This window comes from Triturus cristatus, chromosome 5_2 (genome assembly GCF_964204655.1).
Source record: "Triturus cristatus chromosome 5_2, aTriCri1.1, whole genome shotgun sequence".
NCBI classification, from domain to species: domain Eukaryota; kingdom Metazoa; phylum Chordata; class Amphibia; order Caudata; family Salamandridae; genus Triturus; species Triturus cristatus.
Window position 1 is genome coordinate 913311423 of NC_140588.1, and position 15642 is coordinate 913327064.

The 15642-nt window shown below is 50.0% G+C and overlaps 1 long non-coding RNA gene across 1 annotated transcript; it reads left to right on the forward strand.

Annotated features, from left to right (window-relative positions):
* Positions 1 to 929: 929 nt before the first annotated feature.
* On the forward strand, positions 930 to 2762 carry LOC146829429 (uncharacterized). The gene is made up of 3 exons (XR_014961976.1): positions 930 to 1043; positions 1804 to 1907; positions 2552 to 2762. It is a non-coding gene; the product is annotated as an uncharacterized LOC146829429 (long non-coding RNA).
* Positions 2763 to 15642: the final 12880 nt, after the last annotated feature.

Sequence of the window (15642 nt, forward strand, 5' to 3'; positions counted from 1 at the left end):
GGGGGTTGTGCGCCTTTGGTTTCTCCGGGCTCCTCTCCTTTGGTTTGGGGGTGCCTGGGGTGTTCCGGGGTGCGGCTGGGGCCTCGGCTCTGCCTCTGTGGCGTTTGCTCTCTTACGGTCCTTGTTTTGGCCTCCCTTTGCGGGCTCGCTGCCTGGGTCCCTGCCTGGGTTCTTCCCTGGCCGCTCGTTCTCTGGTGCTTTTGGGCCTCTTTTTGGCATCTTGATGGCCGGTGGTTCTGGCCCTGCTGGTCTGGATGCCGGGTTGGTCCTGTGTCCTTTCCTGTGCTGCTCTTTTGCGCCTGGCTGGTGCGCTGTGGCCTTTGTGTTGGTTGACGGTTGTGGCTCTCTTGGTGGCTTGGCTTGCTCTGGTGCCGTTCCCTACAGCTATGCCGACCTTTTTTGACAACTAACGATATTTAATTTTTAAACCTCCGTTTTATTTTTATGCAATTATTATCGGCTTGATGGTGCGTGCACACTAATATATTCGGTAATTAATATATTCGTTGGAAGCAAGGAGGCCCAACGGTTGGAGGTGATACATGTGCACTGACTTCCAACATGGTAGGGAGGGTTAGCGTTCTAGTGCTAGGGATAACATCACCGGCACACACAGCTGGGGCAAATTAACCTCTATGATCTTGCTATTTAAGCAAAGATCTGCTAGCACCCTCTCAGTACGCCGGACCTGTGTATGGAAGAGGAGTCTCCACGCTGAATAGGTTAGTAGATTATTGGTGTAACATATGTGATCAGAACTCAGGGGGCTTGCTTGATGCTATTTGAAAAAAGAATTTTAAAAGTGCACTAGACTGAATTTAGGGGGTTTGCTTGATGGTATTTTAATTTTTTAAAAGGGGACCAGACTTAGCCTCTGGGGGATTTTATATACTGTTGACAGAGGAGTAATAAGGATATCATTTGTTCTGTTCATGTAGGGGTAGCGATTGAGTGCCGCCATTACTGTCTATTACTCGAGGTCCTTGGACTTACCATGGGTGTGGACTCAAACACATAGAAGGACAACTTTTTGATTTTGAAAGGTACATGCTTTTTACAGTTTTGTTCTTAAACTATTAAGTACATGTTGCTTGGACAGGGCACGTCCCTTTGATAATATGAATATATTACCTATCTTATCCTTAGGGATAAGTGACTGGAGTGCTAGTATCTTTCTCTATCTGTAAGGTCACAAGACGGAATGTGGACCATGACTTGGTATAGAGATCCAAGTTACCTCCATACCAGGAGGAATTAGCCTCGCAATCAATAAATGAGTAACTAAGGGTATAAACGTAGTGTCTATGAAATAATATAAGAGAACAACTAGGTTTGAGTTTGGGCACGGATGTTTTTGGGCAACCACTATCTGACTAGCTTAGTAAGTAGAATCAATGGTTCACCAACCAGAACATTGTAGGTTCGAAACTGCTATACCCACTTCCTTTGTCCAAACCCATAAAAACACAACTTTTGATTTTGAAAGGTATGTGCTGTTTATAGCTCGTTTTTAAACCATTAAGTACATGTTGCTTGGGCAGGGCACGTCCCCTTGAAAATATGAACATATTACCTATCATACCCTTAAGGATAAGTGACTGGAATTCTAGTATCTTTGTCTTACTGTAAGGTCCTAGGATGAAATGTAGACCAGGATTTGGTAAAGAGAGACCCTAATTACTATTGGAAGGTATTTACTATTTCATTTTAACTACCAGCAGATATGGGGTACGCATCCCCGTGATGTACTATGTCCCTTAATCTGTATGGAAAAGTAAGAGATTTGCTTTTTCTCACGTCTAGATTGGGCGATTGAGCGCATTCACTTATTGGTGTGGTAGTAGGACCTGCTGAATTGGAAAGAGGAACGTGGACCAGAATATGTACCTACAGTAACTCTGATACTAGTAGGTATTGATTACTGTTTCTTTGTTGAAGTGGGACAAGGAAATATGCTTCACTCTGTTGAAATTCAGATTTGCCTTTGGAACTTTTCTTTGCACTATGCACTTGTTCAAATCAATGATATGTTGTCTCTCTCATCCTCTAGAATTATAAAAGTGTATATCCTAAAATTTGAAAGTGTCTAGAATGAGTATCGGGAAACTCCGAGCCAAAGACTCTGTGAAACATTATAGTTGGTGGGTACTTAACATAATGAGTAGTATCCTTATACAGTTGATATTTGTATCTCAGTGATCTCATATAGAAATACAGTATTAGTATTTTTAATACATTGTATGAAGTCAGTTTTTTTTTCTTCTTTCGCCTTCTTTGCACATCGTCATTTAATTATATGAGACTTTATACATCCAAGATACATGGTGTATTTTGAAACGTGGTTTGTTGTCCTCCCTTTTTTCCATTTCCTGATATTTTGCTGTTATGATATCAAAAGATGTATATTGTTTGTGATTCCACAACAGACCTTGGTCACTCCTTTTTCTTTTAATTGTAAATAGTGTTTTTTATGTGTATGTATTATGATGGTGTAGAATAAAAGTGTTAGATAAAGTATTTTTATATTGAATTTTTGTATATTGTTTCACAGCCCTGAAGAAGCCTGAAAGGGTGAAACGCGTTGGCTGTTTTGCTGCTATACATACAAAACTGAATTAAAAAAAGACTAAGAAAATTTCCAGCTACTGAAATCATTTATTCTGTCATTGTCTGTGATGAATGAAAGAGATTAACTCTTTGGCCATTATAGCATTGCCTCTCCCTTCTTTCTGTATATCAATGTAAAAAGGATAGCTTAATAAAAGTCCCTTTGTTAAAAAAGTGAAGCAATACTGTCAAAGCATAGAAATAAATTTGGTTAAAAAGTACAAATATTCAGAAAACATCCACTTCCTGGTTTAGAGATTCAGAAATTATTTTTAGTTGCTTCTCCATGCATCCTAGAAATTTTACCAATTTTGTGATCAATTGCGGATGCTCCTTGTTCAATAAAAAATTAACGGCAGATGGTAATGTAGGCGTCCCCTCCTTGATCCGTAGGAGCCTGAGGAATCTTCTGTGCTCAACCAATAGTATGGGACATATACAGAGCAAATTAGTTATTGACTTCTGACATAGGTTGCACAGCTGACAAATTGTTGACTCTGATTTGTCCGCCCATGGTGGAGACAGATCTATAGATGCAAAGGTACCCATCCAAAACTGCTGGAATTTCTTCTTATGATAGGTGGAGAAAGGTTCTCTATTGTATGTTTGCGGGCCTTTTCTGTTGTAGCTCCGAAGGACCAGGTAAGCGTGTTTTCTTTTCGCAAATACTCTTTGATCCGATTTCAATGATATTATTTTTACGATTCTGTTCAAGAGTGTTTCGAACTGCAAATGAGGTAATTTTAAGTGCCTTAGCTCCCTTGATTGAGTCTGAACAAGGGCTACATCTAGGGCTTGCAACCAGATGTTTGAATGTTTTGTACTGTTGGAACCTTCCAGCCAGATGATGTGTTTTGATGATCCTTGCACAGCAGATCCTGTAGAATGCAGGTATTTTATTATGCCGACCATTTGTATAAGCGTTTGATCCTGTAGAGTTAATTCCAGCCTAATTTGTACTGGCAAGGTGTTACCTGGCGTTGAAATACAGACCTGAACACTGCTCTCTGTGCCTTGTTCAAAAAGGACCCCAACTTTCCTGGATAAGCCTCTGAGCCATATGACAATGTTGGCAGCAGTTTAGCAGAGACAATTTTCAGAAGTGCCTCCGAAAGAGAATATATTTGTGCCCTTGGATATTATCCGAAAAACACCTTGCAACGAGGATAATTTTGGTTTTAGTGAGTTCAAGTGTAGTAAATGACCTCTTTTGTTATCCAGCCAGCAGCCCAGATATTTATATTGATTCACGATTGTTAGGCAATTATTGTCAAGGTGCCAATGGTGTTGTTTACTCTTATTCCAACCAAAACTATGTTTGTTTTTTATTAGTTAATTTGCATATCATTTGCCTGGCAGTACGTGGCTAGGGCATCCAACAATCTTTGAATCCCCACTGGCATCTGGCTGAGCAAGACAAGTTTGTCCGCATACAGCAGAGAAGAGATGTGTTGATTCGCCAGTTTGGGAGCATGACTGTTAACTAAATTTAATGCAGGAACCAAATCGCACATATACAGATTAAAAAGGGTTGGAGCTAAAACGCACCCATGTTTGACACCTTCTTCCTTGTTAGTTTTATCTGAGACTGCCATACGACCTCCTAGTTTTACTCTTGCCCACGTGTTGGTATAAAGCAGTATGATGCATTGCAATAAAGGTTCTGGAATTTTCCAAGCAATAAGTTTTGTCCACTGCTGGTGAGTATAGTTTCATTCATTGTTCCAGGTGCACCTGGTACCGGGGGGTGATTCAGAAATTCCTGGTTTGCCCCAAAATAGTAAAAATGTCTGCAAACTTAATGGCACCCAGGGGTGTGGAGTAAGCACTAGATTGGATATAATCTATCCGAAACAAGGCTTATGGGCCTATTACCATCTCTCTAGAACCATCATTCCTTTGAGTATTGTTAAAATATTTCTGGACTCATTAAAGTGAACCTGAAGAGCACACTGCACACACGTGTCTCAACGAAGACCTTGGCTGCTCCAGAGGGTGGATGTGCTGGGTGGGATGCCTTATTGAGTACATTGTTGACACCAGCTCTCACAAATTATGCCAAAGTGCGGGGTGTGCAGCCTCACCAACCAATGCAGTGCTTTAATGACCTTGATACATTATTATCCCTCAGGTGATGCAGATGTTCTTTCCTTTGTTGATTCAGTTTCTGGAAGCTTGGCTCAAAATGTTTATGGTGCCACTGCAAACTCACTTCCATTTCACTGTAGCAAAAAGCAGTAAGTCCAATCCAGGTAGATTTCCATCTAGGTTTATTGAAGTAAGGAGTTACATAGGGGAGAGTCCCACCAGGGGCAGTCTCACTGCAGTTCAGCCCATCTCTAACTGACACTCACACACAAACATTCCATTCACCCACATTCTCTCTCCCAGGCACTCAGGCTGAGCAGCAACAGTATAACAGAGAACTTCCTCATGAAGGTCTCTTTTGGATGGGTCTTATGTGTGTCCTCCAGAGGTTATTACTGCTGCTCTCCTCGTAGAGAAGTTCAGTGGTTTATACTCCTATCAGAGCACAATACCATAGCTTAATTGAGGTCCATGGATTTGTCCTAGCCACCAAAAAGTACAGGTCCTTACCAGATGTAATTTCTGAGCTTGTGTTGAAAAGCTCTTTCTATGTACATATTGAAGATGGTCTATTGGCTTCTAAGCACTAATATTCATTTAGAATGCTGCAAGTTGGCAGGACATAAGGAGCAATAAGAAGGTATATCGTCATCGAAAATCACAATTCCAAATCACCAGTGCTTGGCATATTTTCTTTGGCTTTTTTACATTGGAGAGCATGAATCAATAAGTCAGAAAGATGTGGAATGTAGAGATATATTCCAGACATAGGTGCCAATTACGATCCGGTAAAAAATTTCCCCGTACGACTCGTATCCGGTCTTTTTACCGTACGAATCGTACAATTGCCGTACAAACTGGCAATCACGATTCGCATGGTAAAAAGTCCATACGAACCACATTGGGAATCATTCCCCACACGTCCTCGGGTCGGAAAATGTGTCCGACACGTCCTCGGATGATTTACCGTACAAATGTGAAAAGTGAAGTCCGACCGAGGAATCACGATCCAACCCGTGCGTCCGATCTCACAACCGTATGGTAAAAACACCGTCCGCACCGAACTCCCATTGCAACCATGGAGACATGTGCCTGCATACGCGCCCAACTCTCCCCCCAGCACCCATACGTTCGAGTCGTACTCCTCGTGAATGTACACACCCCCTGTATGTACACCCGTGTACGTGTCGAACCCCCACCCGTGTATGTACACCCCTGTACGTTTGAGTCGTACCCCCACCCCTGTACGTGTCGTACCACCGTGTATGTACACCCCAGTACGTTCGAGTCCTACCCCCACCCGTGTACGTGTCGCACCACCGTGTATGTACACCCCAGTACGTTCGAGTCCTACCCCCACCCGTGTACGTGTCGTACCACCGTGTATGTACACCCCTGTATGTTCGAGTCGTACCCCCACCCCTGTACGTGTCGTACCACCGTGTATGTACACCCCTGTACGTTCGAGTCGTACCCCCACCCCTGTACGTGTCGTACCACCGTGTATGTACACCCCTGTTCGTTCGAGTCGTACCCCCACCCCTGTACGTGTCGTACCACCGTGTATGTACACCCCTGTACGTTCAAGTTGTACCCCCACCCCTGTACGTGTCGTACCACCGTGTATGTACACCCCTGTATGTTCGAGTCGTGCCCCCACCCCTGTACGTGTCGTACCACCGTGTATGTACACCCCAGTACGTTCGAGTCCTACCCCCACCCCTGTACGTGTCGTACCACCGTGTATGTACACCCCTGTACGTTCGAGTCGTACCCCCACCCGTGTACGTGTCATACCCCCGTGTACCTACACCCGTGTACGTCAGAGTCGTACCCCCACCCGTGTACGTGTCGTACCCCCGTGTACCTACACCCGTGTACGTCAGAGTCGTACCCCCACCCCTGTACGTGTCGTACCCCTGTGTACCTACACCCGTGTACGTCAGAGTCGTACCCCCACCCGTGTACGTGTCGTACCTCCGTGTACCTACACCCGTGTACGTCAGAGTCGTACCCCCACCCCTGTACGTGTCGTACCCCCGTGTACCTACACCCGTGTACGTCAGAGTCGTACCCCCACCCCTGTACGTGTCGTACCACCGTGTATGTACACCCCTGTACGTCAGAGTCGTACCCCCACCCGTGTACGTGTCGTACCACCGTGTACCTACACCCGTGTACGTCAGAGTCGTACCCCCACCCGCGTATGCATGGAGCGTACCCACACCACAACATCCTAAGGACGGAGCGCACCCCAGGCCCCAACATCACAACCGATAGTACGACTCGTACCAAGCCACACACAAGGACAGCACTGAACAACAAAAAGGCCCATGTACACACCGTATACACGCCAAAAAGTGCACGTACACAACCAGGACAAATCAAAACGACACAATAATACACCATTCGAATGGCACAAAGCCACAAAACATGTCCAACAACTACCAAAACAACACATTCACTGACCTGCAATAGCCAAAAACAAACAGAGGCCCAAAACACCACCACTCCTTATAACACACCCACCCAAAGTTCAAACAGCCACACCCACCAATGGACCAATAAAAAGGGCCCACACACACAAACCATGAGCCTTTGCAACAGACTCACTGCTGCCAGACCCCACAGACAACCTACAGCACCAAACTAGAAGCTTCACCACACCTTACACTTGCACACCTTCACACACACACCTTCACAAACACACCCTCATCACATTCACACACACACCTGCACAACCACACACACACACCCACAACCATCCACACCCCCCCCACCATCCACACCCACACCCCTCACCATGCCCACTAACAAGAATCCAAAGTTCAGTAACCGAGAGTTGGAGGTCCTTGTCGATGAAATCCTCAGAGTCGAGCCACAGCTCTTTGGAACCTTGGTCAGACAGACCAGCATGTCAGAAAAAACAGCCATGTGGCAGACCATCGTCGATGCTGTGAATGCTGTTGCGGACACCAGAAGGAACAAGCAGGAATACCAAGCCAGGTGGTACAATCTGCGGAGGAGGGTCCGAGCCAAGATGCTGGATGAACACAACCAGGCCAACGCCACTGGAGGAGGGCCGTCCCGCAGACCCGTACACTACCATCCCTGGGAGGAGAGGGCGATGGCCATACTGCCGGTGGAGGCAGTCGAAGGATTAGGAGGACTCCGAGACCCGGGTGAGTACACAAACAACGCACCTCACATGGGGGGAACGTCATCCACAACCAAAATCACAAACAGGCACGCAACCACCCCAAGCTATCGCATGACTCAACCACACTCCATGAACACGCACATGCCACTGCCGCCACCATGCCCCATGCACCCAGCTGGACAAAGTCAAGTCACAGGCCACAGAAGACACCAACACATGACACGGTAACCCGGATGGCGGGAGGGTGGGCCCCAAAATTCACATAGTGCAACTCAGAAGCAGACAACAATGCCCTCTGCCCATATGGCCTAGGTCACAGCCAGACAAACAGTGTGTCCCCACACAGGAAAGACTCGCCAGCAAATGGCGGACGCCTTGCATCAACACATGGGGGTGAAGGCACTGTTTTGCACATGACAGCAGCTAATGAACAGCCAACATTGTGAAAGAGTGGCAGCACACACCACCACAGCAGCAGCGCAGAGACACACACTACACCCAATGGGTGCCTGGAGATCAGAAACAAACTCACATCAACAAGCCAAGGGCCATTCAAAGATCTGCTAACAGTGTGTGCCCAGGAAGCTGGGCTGAGGTGACAGAGGGTGACACACAGAGGGAGGGAAAGGGGGACAGAGAAGGAGGGAGAGGGGGACAGAGAGGGAGGGAGACACAGGGAGACGGACAGAGGGAGGAGGCTGACACACAGAGGGAGGGAGAGGGGGACAGAGAGGGAGGGAGAGGGGGACAGAGAGGGAGGGAGAGGGGGACAGAGAGGGAGGGAGACACAGGAAGACGGACAGAGGGAGGAGGCTGACACACAGAGGGAGGGAGAGGGGGACAGAGAGGGAGGGAGAGGGGGACAGAGAGGGAGGGAGAGGGGGACAGAGAGGGAGGGAGAGGGGGACAGAAAGGGAGGGAGACACAGGAAGACGGACAGAGGGAGGAGGCTGACACACAGAGGGAGGGAAAGGGGGACAGAGAAGGAGGGAGAGGGGGACAGAGAGGGAGGGAGAGGGGGACAGAGAGGGAGGGAGAGGGGGACAGAGAGGGAGGGAGACACAGGGAGAGCAAATCAGTCCTTTGGTGTGTGGGAATGTCTGCTCGTCAGCAGGTGGACTGCGTGCATGTAGACAAGGGTGGCCAGTGCCAGCACCCCCCTTCTCCTCCATGACAAAACACAGGGCCATGTCACAACCTGTGCACGAGCAAAATGACAGCTACCTGCATCATTGAAGTGTGTGTAACTACTTCATGTGCCCACATACAGTGCAACACGGAAGGCGCCAATGCACGGCTCGCCACACCTGCCCACTCCACTGCTGCCTGCAGTCACACTTGACGCAGCAAGTAAGACTGTGCCACACATAGTTAAAGGCGCCAAACCTGTGCCCAAGGGACACACCCATGCACAAGTGCACTGTGAGTGGAATGCCAGACAGATCCAAATTCCCAGAGGAAATGTTCCAACTTTGAAACTGATGAAACATGAATGTTGCATGGACCTAAATTAACATTGTCTCTCTCACACACAGGTCAACCTCGTGGTTCACCCCCCAACACTGGGGGGGAAGACTCACAGGAACCCGGCTCTGCGGGAGGCCGATCCCACTGGCAGCAACAACTCTCACCACTCTGTGAACGAGCCCGACCAACCTGGCCCCTCTGGTGTCCAACGACCTGCAGCACCTGCGTCAGGTACAACGGGGCCAACCACCACCCCCACTCCTGCCACATCCCAGGAGACACCCAGGATCCCTGCCCCACCACCACAAAGCAGCCAGGCTGGCAAGGAGGGACACGGTGTCCTGGGCACCCAGGAGGAGGCAGGCGACAACGCCAATGCCACCCCTCAGGGGTCCCGGAGACCCGATGTGCCCACAAGGGCAGGCCAGGTGCAAGTGGGCAGGGGTGGTGGGAGTGGAGGACGGCGGAGGCGCCAGCCTGACCAGTTGGCTGGGGACCCGGTATTTTCCCATGTCCGAAACATCCTGGACACATACCGGCAGGACACCACGGGCCTGGCCCAGGTTGTGTCTGTCCTCGAGGGGATCAAGACCCTGCAGGCCCAGCAACATGCGGAGCTACATGCCTGTCTACTGCAACACCAACGGAGGATGGAGGACGGACAGGCTGAGCTCGTGACGGCGTACACGGGAATTCACGATACACTCCGTCGGATGGCCGACAACATGGGCAACCCTCCCTGTGCCAGAAGGCGGAGAACATCACCACCCATAGGGAGGGATCAGGAGGAGGAGGAGGAAACATCCGATGGAGCATCCCAGACGTCGTCACGGCCTGCTTCTGAGGGTCCCCGCAGGAGGGCGGGTCGTCCACTGAAAAGACCGTGAGGGTCGGCGCTACATCACCATCTCCCAGGACACCTGGCCTGGCACCTGGCCCACTGGAGCAACAGCATCACAGCATCAAAAGACATTCTCTGCCACATGGCCTTGCTGGTCACTGTCTGACCAATGTTGACAAAGACTGTGGCATGGACTCTGAGGATTTCCAATGGCAAGGACACCAACTCCCCTACTGAACTTTGGATTCCAAACACCCGGAAAGCCCCTCATGTCATACCTCCCCCCCCCCCACTAAAATAAAAAGTCACACCATGATGAGAAGATGCCTGCTGGTTGCATTATTACCTTACATGTGTCTTGTAAAGTCTAACCATGCCTGAGTTCTCTATTGACTTCAACCATCCACACCCTGGGGCATGAGTCTGGCACAGGAAACACGGGTCACAGTGTATTAGGCAAGACAGACATGGAGCACCATACACACCCGTGATGGGCCCAACCAGCTGAGGGGGTGGCCGCACAACCGTGCTGACAGACATATTGAGTACAGTCATGCGCAGAGGTCAGGGATCATGTCCAGTGTCCTGGGGGGCACCCAGGTATGTGTAGACAGGTGGCAAAACCATGTCCTGCAAGCTTGAGTCCGGTGGATGCACCTAATGGGGGCCTGGCCAACGTTGGATGCATGGGGATGGCACATGTCACAATACCCACACAGTCATGGACATCATGCACGATACACAGTCACATCCCACACACACAGCTTGCATCTTGCTACTCGACACATAGACACATAGCCACTATCAGGGAAAACCATGCCAGACATGCTGGATGCACCGTGGCAACACACCAGCATTGACTGAGAAGAGGCACCTTGGAGGCCTAGGGACACCTTTATTAGTCATGTTTTCGGGATTGCAGAGGCAACTTGAAGTACACATGAACACTTCATGTGGAGTAACATGTGGGTCCAACACTGGCACCCCCCTTCTGCAGCACAAATGCGTGATAGCCATGGAACTGGCACACAAGCGTCGGCTAACAGCTAAACACCCACAGCTGCTCACGGAGAGCCTGCCATACACCATTGATCAGCTGATGTGGAAGTCCCACAGCATGTCAACCCAATGCAAACCGTATGTGTCCGAGGGCAGTGTTACATACATTGATGCCATCATCACAATCCACCATCCCATCACTGATGACTGTCAACAAGTCTGACCATCTATTCAGGTGTACCCAGCTGCATGTCATGTGCACCATGGTGATGCGACACGTCTGCAGAGGAACCAAACATCGACAGGGGCAGTGTGCATACATCGTGAACAACTGCCACACCCAATACGCCCCTGATGCATCCCTTACCCTAAGGAGACTTCCAAACTTGTCCGTGCCTGTAACGCTGAGTCAGCACACGATGACGTGTCCATGAGGAATAGCAGTGCCACAACAATGCAACCAGCAGACGGCATGCGCAAGTACCTGGGGAAGAGAGACACACAAGCAGTCAGACACAAGAAGCACAGCCACTTGCATGTGCATTAACTCGACACATGTATGGATGACAACATGCTAGGTCACAATTATGACTGGGGAAATACAACCATCACTGGCACCATCACTCCAGTGACACACCCACACACACCTCTGACTCACGTGCCATACATGCAGGTGGAGACACACATCACAACACATGCCACACGGGGACCAATGCGTGCACACTCAGACACTGGTACTCACCACTAAGCAAAGAAGTTGCGTATGAGCCGAGTCCGCATGTCCTCTTGCGGCTCCACATCCTCCACATCACTAGCCCCATTGCCAAGCCCTTCGTCCTCCACGGGTGGATGGTCCTCGTCATCTTGATCCAGGATGAGTGGCACAGCTTTCTCAACTGCCATGTTGTGCAGCATGCAGCAGACCATGAAGATCTTGCAGACCTTCGCCGGGGCATATGGGAGTGCGCCGCCGGTCTTGTGTAGGCACCTGAATCGGCTCTTCAGCAGGCCAAACGTCCTCTCTATCACTCGCCTTGTCCGGCCATGGGCGGTGTTGTAGCGGAGCTGGGCCGGCGTGATGGGGTTGCAGAGAGGTGTGATCAGCCATGGCATGTTGGGATAGCCAGCGTCACCTACATGGGAAGCACATGGACATCGTTAGAACAGGAGAAGCGGTCGTGCTGGAAGTCTACGCAAAATACAGGACAGACAGAGTGTACCCACCAACAACACATGCTCGTTCGTTGCGCAGCTGCGTCATCATTTCAGGCATCCTGCTATGCCTCATGATGTAGGCATCGTGTGCTGATCCTGGGAAACGAGCACAGACATGTGAAATCACCATGTTGGACAGACACACCACAAGGGCATTGATGGAGTGGTAGTGTTTGCGATTGCGGAACGCTACCTCCTGTGCGTGTGGTGGTACCAAAGCTACATGTGTCCCATCTATGGACCCAATGACATGGGGCATCCCTCCCAGGGCATAGAATCCACACTTGACCAGAGTCAACATTTCAGGGGTTGGGAAATGGATAAACTCATCCAGGTGAATCAACATGGCCTCTAAGAAATCATGCAGCACACGGCAGAACATGCTCTGGGACATGCCACCAACATGAGCTATGGTATTTTGAAAGGTACCCGTGGCTAGAAAATGTAGGGCTGCCATTACCTTCAGCTTGGGTGTCAGTGCCGTAGGATACCTGTGCAGCGGTTGCAGGTGTTGTGCCAGTCTCGCCGTCAACTCCAGAATCAACCGTTGGGGGAAGCGGTAGCACCGGACACAATCATTCTCCCGCATGGCAGCCAAGTCCGGAATTGCTCGGGCAAGAGGCGGCACTCTGCATGAAATTGGAAATGACAAGGAGGAGTGAGTGCACCACAACAACAAATAATTTGTCCTGAGCACATGTTAATCTGTCTATACACATATGCTACATACGGAGTGAGGTATGTGCCACATGCCCTGGACACGTATGGCTGGCAGGTGACACTCCTCCCAAGACCCAGCGACACACGCAGATTGAGAACCTCCACATGCCATGGCATGGGATTAGCTGTGTCCCAGTGCAAGTGAACAGCCAGACGCAAGACAGGAGTGACATACACCCACACATCAGCAGAAGTAGGATGTCGATTGCAGAGACTGGTAGCGGAACACTAGAGCCACAGGTCACATGACATTACACTAGGACAGGCCACACACCTTGCCATGAAGGTGCACATGTGATGACTCACCACACATTCATAGAGAGGATGCAGACATGTCCTTGTTACGCTACTCCGTGTCCCATGCATACATATGCACCTCACATCCGATACCACATGTGGCATGGTGTGCGGAACAGTGTGCAATGTCAATCTACACACAGACACATGTTGGTTGCTGCAACGGCTGCAGCTTTTGAGGGAGCTCAAACATCTACCTAATGTGAACCCCCCACATATACATGACATAGTCACATCGTGCACCGTGGGTAGTGACATGTCAGGTGTGGTAACCCCTGTACCGGGCCTCAGGGGCACTTCCTTGAGTTGGTGTCCGTGCCATGCCAGTGACGCTCATGCCAAGTGTGCAGTACGACATGCACACATGTCAAAGGAGTCAAGGGCATGCCTGGCACACATTGCACCGTCACACATTACATATGTACACATCTCATCATACATCTGGTGCCTTCTCCACTCAGGAGTATTGTGCCACATGACACCCTTTCACACCTGTGCCCCACACATGTAGTACTGCCCAGACAATGCCTTGATGTCCATCCATGGACAAGTATGTCAGCCCTATCCCTTCCTGTGTGCTGCCTGTCACCACTGTGATGTGTGAAAAACACCGTACTACTGCTAAGAGGGCCTGTGTACCTTCCCGTATCACTATGGGAGTGCTGCCGTATGTGTACCTATCGTGATGGTGAGCGTACAGGCGTGTGTACGAGCCGTACCACTACGAGTACGCATACGCGAGGACACCCATAGTGATAGGGAGCGTACAGGCGTGTGTACGGGCCGTTGCTATGCATTTGGGGTGCCCTAGGGCCCCGGAACGCACCGTACCTGTGTGTGAAGCTCCAAATTACATAGGGGACACATGGGGGACAAGTATTAAGGCCTACATGCATGCTGGTTGTCATGGAGACCAAGTTTTAAGTTTGATTTTGTTCTGGAAGGTGCACAGCGAAGTCAGTTGGAATGAATCTACATTGTTGCAATGTGTTTGTGGGGTTGACATCATGCTGACGAAAAAAACAGAATAAGAACCCACTGACTGCTAGGTTTGAAGGGATTGGAGGAAACATAGGATGCAAATGTGAGTGACCAATCACTCTGCACTCCTGTGAATGAAATGGGCCAGCAAGGCAGATATAAGGCAGCCAGGTCCCATGAGGGAGCACTTGCCTGCACATCTCTGTATTCCACGACCCGGCTGCTGCTACTGATTCCCTGGAACCATGTCAAGGGCTGTGGAGAGGTCACATCCATTCACCCTGGAGGAGAACATGGCTTTGGTGGATGTGATCCTCCCACAGTACCCCATGCTGTATGGGCGACCAGGTTATCAGGTGAGTGCAGTGTCCACTGGCACAGACTGTGTCCCTTTTTCGTGACTGTGACTTCTGGCATTGTGTCCAGGTGTGACACACATGCTATGTACTGTAGGGGGGGTCCCAGGGGTGGGAATGCCTGATGTCTCCCAGCAGTGCCCAGAGACAGGAGGGGTGGGTGCAGAGTCCTCCCAGCAGTGCCCAGAGACAGGAGGGGTGGGTGCCTATCACTCCCAGCAGTGCCCAGAGACAGGAGGGGTGGGTGCCTATCACTCCCAGCAGTGCCCAGAGGCAGGAGGAGTGGGTGCAGAGTCCTCCCAGCAGTGCCCAGAGACAGGAGGGGTGGGTGCCTATCACTCCCAGCAGTGCCCAGACATAGGAGGGGTGGTGGCCTATCACTCCCAGCAGTGCCCAGAGACAGGAGGGGTGTGTGCAGAGTCCTCCCAGCAGTGCCCAGAGGCAGGAGGGGTGTGTGCAGAGTCCTTCCAGCAGTGCCCAGACATAGGAGGGGTGGGTGCCTATCACTCCCAGCAGTGCCCAGAGACAGGAGGGGTGGGTGTGATGCACAGTGTGAGCCTTGATAATTGATTGTGTCTTTGCCCTCAGTTCACCTGTGTACTTTCACTGGCACGTACTGCTTTTGCCCTTCCCCAGAGGAGTATGTCCCTATGGCAAAGGTGCAATGCGTTGGCTGCATGACATGCCTTGTTGTAACCAGCTAATTTGTTCCCATATGTGTCTCTGTGACATGTTGCAGGTGTATTGATGTAGTGTCACTTTTTCATCCTCACAGGTAGGCGCCACTGCCAAGGAGCAGATCTGGCTGACCGCCGTCAGTGCCGTGAGGGGTGCGGATGGTCGGAGGCGGAGCCTGTCCCAGGTGAGGAAACGCTGGCAGGATATCCGGTGCTGGACGCGGAGGATCGCAC